Genomic DNA, 14,014 nt, shown 5'->3' on the forward strand with positions numbered 1-14,014 from the left:
ATTTCCGAAACAGATAATCCTTCTTCTAATGAGAATAATCAAATGATATATAATTATTCTATAAGATATATTCCAAATTCAACCCCTAAATTACTTGATATATTTCGTGACATAAAAAGTATTAGAATTTCTACCAAGATTTATAAAACAATTTCAACCCTATATTCTAAAATCAAAACCCCTCTCAGCAACAAAGAAAAATCTAATGTTATATATAGTATTCCATGTTCTTCTTGTGATTCTATTTACATTGGTGAGACCAGTCGTAATCTATCTGGAAGAATCACTTTACATAAAAGTGACTACAGACTAAACAAACGTTCCTGTGGACTAGCTGAATATGTTATCTCTTCAGATCATGTTATGGATTATCAAAATACTAAAATTTTAACAGTTGAAAATAATAAATTCAAAAGGCTTTTTCTAGAAATGGTTCACATAAGTAAACATAATAATAATTTAAACAAAAAATCAGAAATACAAAATTCAAGTCAAATTTACAATTATATTTTAACTTTTGATAAATAAAATTGAACAAATAATTTCAATATCATGTTACTAATAATTTTTCACCTACACTTACATTTAAATCTCACTGTATGTGTAGATATTATAATAATCACATTTTCTCTGGTGCTGTAACAAAATTTTCAACGTCAAATTTTGCATTAGACTTTTTGTTTTTGTTTGGATTATATGCCTTTTTTATATTTTATACTAACTTTGGTGAGTTTTTGTAACATATCTATTACTGTATAATATTCGCATGATCTTTATTTTGTAGATATTCTTGATAAAGGAAAAAAATATATTTCCGAAAGCTTGAATAACAAAAAATAGTGTTTCCATAGCCCGCAGATATTGACTGAAATACCCAACTCAAAAATAATTTATAGTTATATAATAACCAGTCAACTAAATTTGACCTTTCAATATATATATATATATATATATATATATATATATATATATATATATATATATATATATATATATATATATATATATATATATATATATATATATATAAATATATATGCGTCACAGTGCGTCACAAAAAGGTTACATAAACAACTATGTTAATTCAGTCAAATTAACAAAGGAATGAACGTCTAAAGACTTACATGTTATATGTGCACATATACACTTGTTATATTTTGAGTTATTTTATTATATAGAGTGTTTTATAGAGGTATAAAACTCTGAAATGAAATAAAACAACAAAATAAACAGGTCATTAAAATAATCAAAAATATTATCGAAAGCAACTAATAAAGTGTGCTTCGAAACGGAAGTTTCGTTAATCAATTTGGCTAATCGTCTGATTCACTTATGGAAACATTCATATGGTATTTTAATTTCATGCATTTTGTATGTTATATTCTTATGAGAATAAGAAAGCAATTTGGCGTGAACTAGAGTACTGCCAATGATTGCATTACAATATTCATTCATTTTCATAATTGAATTTTTTCTATTTTGTCACGTTTTTGATTAATCATTGGTAATTGGATCTGAAATTTTTATAAACTTTTTTGTTCATTTGCAACGACTCTCACCCATAGCATCCTGAAGCCAATTTTTTGTCAGAGCACTTACATGATAAGGTTAGTTTAGGTCCAAAGTGAGTGGGTCTCTTTGACCCTCCACCGCAACCCATAAGGGTTTATTGTGGCTCACACCTATTCACTCGGCCAAATAAACCCAGCTTCTTAACGAAGCCGATTAGTTTGCGTGGTGAGTGGTCTTTCAATGGTAAGAATACGGCTCTGCCGAACTTTAAAGACCTGATTCGGTTCCCAGAGGGGCAGGCACAAAGTATATGCTCTGCTGATTCATCGTTAATGAGGTAGTTGGATAGTCAAGGTGCAAGATTCTCACCTTGATACCCGCGAAAACCTTCCGATATGAGAGTTTTTGCACGTCAGCTACACCTGACGATGGCTTAGATTCAACCGAGCAGTACTTTTTCGCCTCTGGTGATACTTGAAAATACTTTTGATAATTACTCTTCAATATTCACTGTTTCACTTTGGCTGTCGTCATTTAAATCAATAATGAATTCATTTCCACCATTAATATGAAAGTGTCCAATCTAGATATAGTCTTTTTCAACTAAAATTACTTTTATAATCCTTTTCTGCCATTTTTTTTACGGTTATATCAAAAACTTCCTCTTTAATTAGATTTATTAGCTTCTTATCAGATTTTGGAAAATTATTTTTACGCCTGATGCTTCATTATAATTTTTCCCAAATCATTGGGGATTGAAAACACAAAAATAGGGGGGAAGTCTCAGTATGGTGTGTCCATACTTTTCAGAAATACTCTCAAGGGCATTCACTTTTTCAAATGTTTTTGTCTGTAAAACTTCATAGTAATTGGTTTTTGGAATAGTAATCTTCAGAATACAAATTGTTGTCCATTAAAAAAAAAACTTTGTATTTCATCTTTCCTCTAATTTTTATCGAGTCCTTTGATAAGAAGTCGCGAATGATAGGAAGCGTTGTCAAGAACTATTACACTATTCGCCTCCAAATTTGGGAACAAAGTGTTTTCAAACCATTCCTCGAAAATATTAGTTTCCATGTTCTTATAATAGTCAACATTGCAGTCCTCCAGTTTTTTCCACATAATTTCAAAGAATTCTGAACCCATCCTTTACTTCCTCCGCAATGCAATATGATTAGTCGCGATCCTTTGTTTGCAGGCATGTTATGCGTACACATTCTGAACCAACAGTCCACCCTTTCGTAACTGTGTCGGGAGTGTCATACCAAGTTTTGTTCAAATAGAAAACTTGCCGTTGTTTTTGTCTATATTTAGTTATTTGTTATAAGAATTTGTTACGTAATTCCACTATTCTTCTGCTTTCTATAACTGCTTGCTGACGTTTATTCATTATTTCAAATCTAAATACTAGTTTCTTTATCCATTCTGAAGGGTTTATCATAGCAGCTGACGTTATGGCCGGAAGTATTCAATTTCTTCCTTATGATTTCAGGTGTAGGAATCTCATTGCTTTTGTAACAGTCGTATATTTTTTTTTCAATGATTTTATTAGATGAACATCTAAAGTTTTTAGTAATCCCGCATCACATCGCGTTTTGCGTTCTTAAGGTTTGTTTTTGACTATTTTACGTACAGTTGAGAAAGGCATTTCGGTCAAAACTGATGTTGCTTGTAATAGTTTGTTTTCCTTGAAACCAAACTTGAGATGTATTTTCTTATATACATTGAAACATACTCTCTGTGTTTCAATATTGAAATGCATCCGAATCTTATTCACTGGTATCTCTTTTTCGCATTGTTCACCATCGCTATTGGAATCACGTCACTAGAAAAAGTCTGCGTTGTTATCACACTCGTTATTAGATGTCCAAGGACGCCACATTCCAAACAGATAACAAAAAATGTATGTAATTGTAACCGCAGCAATATCGAATTTCAACACTCGCGATCAGTTCTGAACTGAACGCGACGGCGATAACCATCCACGCATCCATCCCGATATCTATTCGTCACCGTAACATGACTTCAAATTCAATATCATGACTCTTAGGCCAATCATAAAACTCGGTTAGTAAAAAGTATCCAATTCGAACCGCCTAGTCTACAGTCCACTTGTACTATTTCGCAGCCGGTTCATTTCTATGTATTGGTTTTTTGGCCTTTAAGAGTGTCGCCAACTTTAAGAGTACACAATATCGTTTACTTCGACTATACCAATACGGAGAAACAGAAATGAATGAGTGAGTGCTAAATATCTTTCGCATTTATTGATATAGATTATTCAAACTATCACGACATACCAAGATTTGAAAATGAAATATGTTGTGTTTTGTGTTTTGGATCTATTCTGAAATACAACATAGAACTAAGCACGTGAAACATGAAGTTTTTGTACGGAACATCTAAATCTATCACAAATACTCTTTTTTTCTCCTTCAGATATTGTGAACTGTAGGGGCAAAGTCAACTAAATGTAATGGGTGAAGCTCTGCTGCCTGAAAACTCTTTAAATCCCAAGGCGTTTTTTGAAATATGGAAATACGCTCTTCATCCATCAATGGAAATGTAATCGAAGACGAAAAAAGTACATTTTTCATTGGTCTGTTTTTGTAACTGTTGTTTGAAGGAGCTAATTACACTAAAACCGATTTTATCTGAATTCGCAAACTCGTCGATTTCCTTAGAAAGGGCGTTCGATTTATTACCTTCGATTTATCCTGTTGATCCATGATATCCTGGAGAACCCCAATTTATTTAATTCTCTTGAATAAAAACTCTTTCTTCCTTGGGGGAGTGAGATTAAAGGATATGTCGTGAAAACAGGAACCATGGTAAATATTTTTGAAACAATTACGATATTATAATAATGATTATAATGATTGAAATCCACTTGTTATTCTCGTCAATTGTACACATTCCATAAATTATTAAAATAATATATTTAAAATTTTGGTATGATATGATAATGCTATGCAAAATGAAACTAGTGAAAAACAAATGAAACTATAATAAGCTTTAATATAATTCAAATTGTAAGGTGAATATTATAGAATACATCAGTTTTTGGGGAAGCAAGCTTTTGAAAGTAATGGTTTCGAAAGGATTTTTCCCTTTGAAGATAAGACAACTTTTTCAGTTCCATAACGAATGTATATAGTACAAAATGTATAGTAAAAATTGATTTTTGTTTAATTCAATGTTCATATGAAAGTAGTTGTTATGTAAGGATATTTATGATTGCAATAATCATATGTTCATGTGTAACTTGTTCTGAAAGGATTTTTTCTTTCAGTTTGTATCTTAATGAGGAGTTTTTATTGCAGTCTTTTATTTTCTTCTTTGACAGTTTTCCACATTTTTTGTGGGAAACTTTCAAAGCTGTTTCAGGAGGGCTTTTTCTTTCAGTTTGGGACTTGAAGTTACTTCTGTGCATGGTTCATATAAGAATCTACATCTCAAGTTTGGTTTCGAGGGAAATTTCGGTCAAATCTGATGTTGCTTGAAATAACATAGAAATTTATTTCTCAACTGTACGTAAAATACTCAAAAACAAACCTTATGAACGCAAGACGCGATGTGATACAGGATTACCAAAACCTTTATTTGATCATCGAACAAAATCATTGAAAAAAATAATATACGACTGTTACAAAAGCAATGATATTCCTACACCTGAAATCATAAGAAAGAAATTGAATACTTTCGGTCAGAACGTGAGCTGCTGTGACAAAACTCTTCAGAATTGGATAAAGAAACTAGAATTTAGATTTGACATAATAAACAAACGTCAAGCAGTTATGGAAAGTAGAAGAATAGTGGAATTGCGTAACAAATAAGTAAATATAGAAAAGAACAACGGCAAATTTTCTATTTGAACAAAACTTGGTATGACACTCACGGCACAGTTACGAAAGGGTGGACTGATGGTACGAGGATGGTACGCCTAATATGCCTGCAAACAAAGGATCGCGACTAATCATTGTGCATTGCGGAGGAAGTGAGGAATGGGTTCCGAATTCTTTGAAATTATGTGGAAAAAAAACTTGAGAACTGCAATGTTGACTATCATAAGAACATGGAAGCTAATATTTCCGAGGAATGGTGTGAAAACACATTGATCCCAAATTTGGATGCTAATAGTGTAAAAGTTCTTGAAAACGGTTCCTTTCATTTGCGACAGCTCATCAAAGTACCGAATAAAAATTCGAGGAAAGATGAAATACAGAGTTTTTTGATGGATAATAATTTGTATTTTGAAAACAACTATACCAAAACCTACTTCTTGAAGTTTTTCAGACAAAAACATATAAAAAATGTATGCCCTTGAAAGTATCGCTGAAAAGTATGGACACACGATATTGAGATTCCCCCCTATTTTTGTGTTCTCAATCCCATCGAGTTTTGGGAAAATTGAAATAAAGCATCAGACGTAAAAATAATTTTCCAAAATTTGATAAGAAGGTAATAAATCTTATTGTTAAATCTAAAGTTCTCACGGATAGGACTCTGTTGAACTGGTTTCAGGGTATTTAATCCGTGTATGTGATATTATATTCAATCTCACCAACGTTTCGACAAAATCTCATTTGTCATTATCTTGGTGTGCTGTTATTTATTCGGAAGTCAGTTGACCCTACTCGAACCGATCCCTACTATACTGGTAAAATTGTGTTTGTTACGTGTTCGGTAGTAGAATGCCCTTAAACGCTCTATTGCCTACTATTAAACTGTTGTTGTTGCTTTTTGTCCTGAGTTCTTCTTCTTCTTAATTAACCTCTTCTCCCGTGAAGGTATGAAAATGTTAAATCTGAAGTTCTCACGGATAGGACTATATTGAACTGGTTTCCGGGTATTTGATCCGTGTATGCACATAACAAACAGCATTTTACCAGTATAGTAGGGATCGGTACGAGTAGGGTCAACCGACTTCCGAACACGTAACAGCACACCTAGATAATGACAAATGAGATTTTGTCGAAACGTTGGTGAGATTAAATATAATATCACATACACGGCTGTTTTCTCGGGTTTCGCTCCGTGTTCTGTGAATTCTATCCCCATAAGGATTATTTTCACAACGTTTCGGCAAAGTCTTATTTGCCATCTTCTGGTGATGTCTGAAGTTTTTTCAACTAGACACGATGATACGAAACCGCAGTTGGCCCCTTGATGTAAATCCGCTTGTTTTATTTTCGACCCTTTTTCGCAATCAAGTGTTGTTCATCCTTTACACTTGACTGTACCGTACTGACGAAGGCTAAATAGCCAGAAACACGTGTCTGCGGTTTGCCCTCTTCCCTATGAGTACTTGACAGTGACTGGTGACGAATCATGGTTTGATGGTTATGACATCGAAACCAAAGTTCAATCGTCTCACTGGAAGAGCCCAGGAGAGCCAAGACTAGAAAAATGACGCCAAGTTCGGTCAAATGACAAGGTTTTGCTCACTCCTTTCCTCGATTACCTTGGCGCAGGCCATCAGAAGTGCTTGCCACATAGTCTTCATCACGATAATGCACCTGCTCACTCGTCATTGCTTGTTAGTAATTTTCTGTCCAAAAACAACACCGTTATTATGTATCAGCCACTATATTCACCAGATTTCACCTCCTGTGACTTTTTTATGTTCCTAAGATTAAGGAGAACCATGAAATGACGGCGTGTTGTGACAATTGAGGAGATATAAACCGAATCGCTCAGAAAGCTTAAGCGTATTATATCTGAGATGGACTATTTCGAAGGGAACAAAATAGAAACTATTTATTGAGTAAACATTTTTTGAGATAAATGAAAATTCACCTTATTTTTTGAACAGACTTACGGAACCGAAAGTGCAGGAGTCCCCTTTGCCATTACACAATTGTACCTATATTTCTGTCCCAATTTGAATAGCAGTTTATATGAAATATAAAGGTATGGAATTTTCAATATTTGCTCATCTTTGATTTATCGTCCAAGACATTTGAATAGATAGGTAGATAGTTTAAACTATCAGAGAGAGAAATTTTACTGGAGGCCATTGATGACACAATGTGTTCCACAGGGATCAGTCCTAGGACCTACGTTGTGGAACATCCTGTATGATGAGCTTTTTTCGATTGAATTACCCGATGGAACTGATTTGGTAGGGTTTGCAGACGACGTTGCAGTAGTAGTAGCAGCCGGAAACGAGAATTTCTTAATGAATGTAGCAAATAAAGCAATACTACGACTATCGAAGTGGATGAAAAGTAGGTGCCTGAAACTAGCCCCAGAAAATACGGAAGTCGTGCTCCTGACAAAGCGTAGAAAAATAGGGGTAATCAATTTTGATATCGATAGAACACAGATTGGACTGAGCAAGGCGGTAAAGTACCTGGGAGTATGGCTCTACACTAAGCCGACCTTAGCAGAGCATATAAAATAAAGTATAATCAAGGCGGAGAAAATAACTACAGCGCTAGCAAACCTGATGCCCAATTTCGGAGGTCCCAGAACCTCAAAGAGACGAATTATGTTAAATGTAGATCATTCACAGATTCTGTATGGTGCACCATCCTGGTACACCGCAATGCAAAATACTGGTGATCGGCGTCGATCACCGTTAGGCATGTGTGCCAGGTCCAGTTCCCACATGTGGTTCACTATTGGAATTTGGACGGCCGATTTTATACCGGTCGTCCAAATTCCAATAGTGAGCCACATGTGGAAAGAGGACTTGGCACACATGTGGTTCACTTGTTCACTATTGGAATTTGCACGACCGGTATAAAATCGGCAGTCCACAATTGTTGTATGTGCAATTAGCCTTAGGGGGAGTGGTTTCAGTCGCTAAGAATCCGGCACAGCGTCTCTGAAGATTTCCCCTCCTCCTTATAAAAAAAGATAGACAGTTTATTATCGATAGATAGTTTATTTGACTACGTATATGTAATGAACTTTTGTAGCAAGTCAGGTGGGAATATGCGCTAATGGTCTATTCATTACCTTCCCACCTCGCATGACTCAAATATAATATTTAATTGTCTGCCGGTCATACTCAAAATCAACAAATGTTTATTTATCAAAATCTTCAACATTTCACCTACACAACATATGGATGAAATCAGTGATTTTGTGTTCAAAATATATTTAATCAGTGTACAATAATTAACCATATTGACAGTGGATGCTAATTCCGAAGAGACTCCGACAAAATCAACCACAAGCACGTCGCATTCAATGTTTATACAGTGCTAATGTTTGGCATTGCTAATATGCAGAACAGAAAAGTTGAGCAGAATGAATTACCAGCTCTTGATGTACTTGACTAGTAGACTGGTTGATAAGACATGAATTGAATTAGTGAATGAATTGTAATATAGGCTCGAACGTTTTTGTGGTTTTTGAAATTTATTTTTCAAGATGATTATTGATTTGGATTATGTGATTTCGCATTCCATCCGAATGTTTCTGAATCTGAAGGTTATTACCCACATAGCACCATATATTAATGGAATATTCTCTCTATATCATGAAACGAACGTATATATTCCAAATATTTATAGAATATTCTTGGAATATATACATGCCTTTAATATATTCATAGAATATGCTTGAATGAATATAGCAGGATTATTCCCGAAATAATGTGCATAGAATGTCTATAAATGGATTATCCTCTCATGAAATTCTAAGAATATTGTCGATTGAATATACCATATGGTATATTTTTAGAATATATCCCCAGGGTATATTTAGAAATATTCTATACGGTGTATTACTGGAATTTTGAATTATCTTATGATAACGTATTCAAATAATTCGATATTATTAAAAACAAAAATATTTGAAGATTTTAATCGAATGCATAATGTATATAACTATTATAGTGTTAACCAGTTTTTGAACTCATCGCGAAGATTCTGATGAATGGCTCCAACTATTGGAAATGACAAAAACATTCGAATGGTCCAATAAACGAATCAATTGCATTAATGAATCGGATAATTCTCATCCTATTTTTCTTTTTGTATTTGAAGTTATTCAATTATAAAGCGACAAATCCTGGCAACAGAGAAATGGGGAAGTGAAGTATTGGAGTAAATGTTTCTCATTGGTCAATTGAAGTGTAGCGCGCGACAGTCGAAGCTCTGTGAGAGCGGCTGCCCCTTAACGCTTGACAGCTATGCTTTGAAATAGACAATTGGTTCAACATGGCGGTTGGAATTGGTGTTATAATCAAAGTATTATTTTCTCGTGCTTAGTGTACCATTTATAGTTTGAGGCTGTCCAATTTGCAGTACAGCGTATTGTTTGCTTTTGCATTTCCAAACAGCAGAGTTACATATTCAGTCTTTGAGAAAAGTAAGTGAGTGAAAGACAGTAGTATCGATAATGAATTCATGGTGTTCAACCTACAACCTACATTTTAGGCCTGAGGAGAGTTGGTGTGTGGGACTTGTTGGTTTGACTAAGTACATGTTTAAACGACAGTGATTTCAGTTGTGTATCTTCAGTAGAGAGTGAATGACACATTCTTTTGTATCATTTGTTTTCATAATTTTTATCATTCTTTTTCAAGATAGTATCAATATGCCCAAAAGGAAAAGGAGTGGTACATGGCCAAGAAACTGAAAACGTAATGGGTACTTTTCAACAACGGGAATGCAAGTTGCTCTCCAGGTCATAAAAAGTTGTGATAGTTCATGAGGAACCTATGAGAAAAATATCTATTTGATTTTTATTCCAATTTTGTTTTACCACTTGGACAAAATTGTTGTTGTTGGACAAAAATCAGTAAAACTCTTTTGGTGTACAAAGTTTGGATAACTTGAAGTAAGTGAAATTCATTGAAGAACCCGTCATTCCACTCATTCAAAATACTTCATTTGTGGGTTCAGGTGAGTATATCTATGGCCTATTTATAGCATAATACAATATCATTAAATGTATATTCATGAAATATTCCTGGAATATCTATTGCTATCTGGGTAGTGACTGAACGTTTAAAAAAGATAATCTTGCTAAGAGGTCACTAAATTTCGGTTAATGAATCATTTACAGAATACAAAAATTGTACCATTAAGTCAATGAAGAAATTTTTTTTTCAAAAATATTTTTCTGAAAATGCAATGATGCATTAGATTGTATACCATCTAGCATCAGTTGACTTTGACTTCTAGGGAAGAAAATGAACTTCCTATCATAACAAACGAAGTTACAATCAGTCAACATTTTTTTCTAAACCAAAATCCAGCGCTATTGGTATTTCTACACTTGGGACAACTCGATGTAACTAACAAACTAACAGCAGGTGTATTTACATTGCGTTCATACACTTACTCAGAATATGGTGATCTTACTGCGATTCATTCATAAACATATTTTAGCACACTTTTGGCCACTTGCAATAATGTATTTCAGGGACCACTCAAATTATTTTAATCCTTACCGTTAAGGACTCTTTTACAACTCCCTTTATGTTCTTGTTTTCGAGTCCTGAATATCGACCATTTATTAAGGAATCACTAATTTCTTGAGCTTTCATATTCATTTGTGGAGGCTATCCTTTTTGCAAAAATAATGGAATATTTTGATGATCCAATCTCGACGTCTTTGTATGTGGAGATTGGAATAATAAAAATTGAATATGTTTTATTCAGTCTATGAATGAACAATTCCACCTGTAGTAAGTGGACATACTTGAAGACTGACTGTAAATCAAACAGTCCAAAGGAATAATTTGTTCAGGGCAGTATTCCCATACCTACACAATATATAGGTTCTTGGACAGACACCTATCAGAAAACAACTATTTTCCTGGCTGATACCACGAAGGGCATTGGATTACATCCGACAGGTGTGAGTGCAGGATTTTTCACAGAAAATATGCCGGAATCGATTTTCAATTATTGGTATGAGCACACCTGCAGCTCGGTTTCGGGGTATTTGGCCTCTTGCCAGGACAAGGTAGTCTCCTACATCAACATGAAATCGTTGATTTCCTATAATGAAAAATCAAATTTTTTCAGAGTTTCATACCTCGAACAAAGCTGAAGCGAACGACAAGCAACATATCTGACATAGCACCCTCTCTGCCTGTAGACGAGGTATTCGAATGGCCCAAATCCTCGTATGAGGAAATAAATTTCTCTTATAGTAAATGGATATATTTCAAGACTGGCTATAAATAAAACCATCTGAAGGAACACTTCGTTCAGGTCTCCCTTCACTCACACAGTAGGTTCATGGACTGACACTTCAAAAAAACAACTACTCCCCTGGCTAATACCACGAAGGGTGTTGGATTAATGGTCAGTCCATGGTGAATGAACACCGGCCTGAACGAATTGTTCTTTTAGATGATTTAATGAACAATTAATTTTTACACATTAGATGCTGTTAGATTTTTCGATTATACAGTGAGACAGTTCATTATATTTTAACTCCAACTGAACATAATTGTATACACAAAACAGGAAAGAAAATTTGCAGTAAATGGGCCTAGTGTTGACGACATACGAGTAGATTGGGATATATAATGCTAATGTTGGTCATCTTCGACAAACTCCAGATATAATGAATATGCTCTTTGTTTTGTTGTACAAACACATATAATAAAGAAATGCATGTGTCTCACTGATTTACTGTTTATATTTTTCCGACTTGTTGCGTGAATTACTATTGTTTACACTGACAGAATATTCGAAAATGCCTAATATAATTGTTATTTTTGAGCTAATCTGCTTAAATTTTTTACAGATTCTTTCAGGTATTTCAAATTAATTTATATCATATAAGACATTGTCAACTACCATCAAACAAAGGTCTGAAATTGGAAATACTTCTTCAATAATATAAAAATATGATAAATAATGATATTTTTGTATAATACACCCTAGATACATATTAAAGAGGGATAATACATTTAGTATAGATTCAGTACATTCCTAAGAAGTTATAATGTAGTCGACGCCACGAAATCTACAGATTTTTTCAGGTATTTCAAATCAATTTATATCATATTAGTCAACTACCTTCAAACAAAGGTTTGAAATTGCAAATATCTTTTCAATAACATAATAATATGATAAATAATGATATTTTTGTATAATATACCCTTGATAAATATTAAAGAGGAATAATACACTTAGTATAGATTCAGTACATTCCTAAGAAGTTATAATGTAGTCGACGCCACGAAATTGGGTACCTAAATTTCTAGAGAAAGGATTAACAGTAAAAAAATATATGTCAGGTAAAAACCAAGGGATTTATTTAAGGACTGGAACAAGGGAAATATCATTATAAAATCAGTTTAATTTTGTGCTCCGGACTGAGAGCAATATGGTAAGTGAAAGCAGTCAACGCAAACGCAGACGAAGACTATTATATACAATGTGTATCGTGGGCTCCGTGAACGGAATGAAAATATGTTGCATAACAACGTAATTGGATCTCTGTAGTGATTTAACTTACCTATCGATGAGGAGTGTTGTCATAAAATTATCAATAAAGATTTTTCTATATACAGGGTGTCCCTGGACTTCCTCTTTTCCTTTCGGGAATTTATAGATGGGGTCAAAATATCACCAGTACTTCATATAACTTTTTTTCCTAAAAGTCTTCGTAACCAAGTTACGGACCCTCGAAGTTACAAAATGAAAAATGTTTTTCTTTGATAACTTTTCAAGTGAATATTCAAAATCATCCAAATTTTGGTAATTGATTAAACAAATGAATTCCGTCGATGAGCTTTCATGCAGGAATCAGTTGTTTTGCTACAAAGTCAGGAACGGACTACCCCCGATGGTCCACACCTCAAAACTTTGAAATGACAGATATTTTTCAATATTTTTCAACAAAATAAGGTTACTTGGACAATTTTATGAATAAAAGTACTCGTGTGGAAAGTCGATCGGAGCAACGAGTCTTGATAAAAATGTAGTTCTACTCGACGACATCAAACCCGCTCGTCCACCATTATTTGAAATGAATAATTATCAAAGCAGAAATAATAATGATAACGTTAATTCAACAACATTTATAACAGGAATAATACAAAGTATGCTAAAATGAAGTCGTAAACAAAAAGAACAGTACCTATATGGAAGTTTAAGTCACAATTGTGATAGCAGATATTTTTTCAAAAGAAATATCGAGTTCTGTAGATTCGTGGTGTTTTTAAACTAACAAGCTACTCTACTATGAACTATCGAATTCATTCCATATTTTGTATGTACATAATACGTGTGGAATAATCACGTTTCGTGTTGATCAGTTATCTGAATCTCATGAAACTCAACATTCGAATGTTTCAAATTCTTCTTCACAGCTAAACTGTTGAGGAGTTTCACTGATAATTATAATTTTATGGGAGAAATTCTTTAACACGAATCTAAATTTAGCTGAAAAACGCACATCGGAAAAAATATTTACTATACTAATAAAAAGCAAACGAATGAACTACAAAAACGGCTGCACATGATCAGGTGAAAAATATCCAGGGAATAATATTTCTTTCACAGATGTTGACAAAAAA

Source organism: Leptinotarsa decemlineata, unplaced genomic scaffold, assembly GCF_025532065.1.
Source record: "Leptinotarsa decemlineata unplaced genomic scaffold, Ldec_3_MD MMD2_tig00026294_RagTag_RagTag, whole genome shotgun sequence".
Classification (NCBI taxonomy): Eukaryota; Metazoa; Arthropoda; class Insecta; order Coleoptera; family Chrysomelidae; genus Leptinotarsa; species Leptinotarsa decemlineata.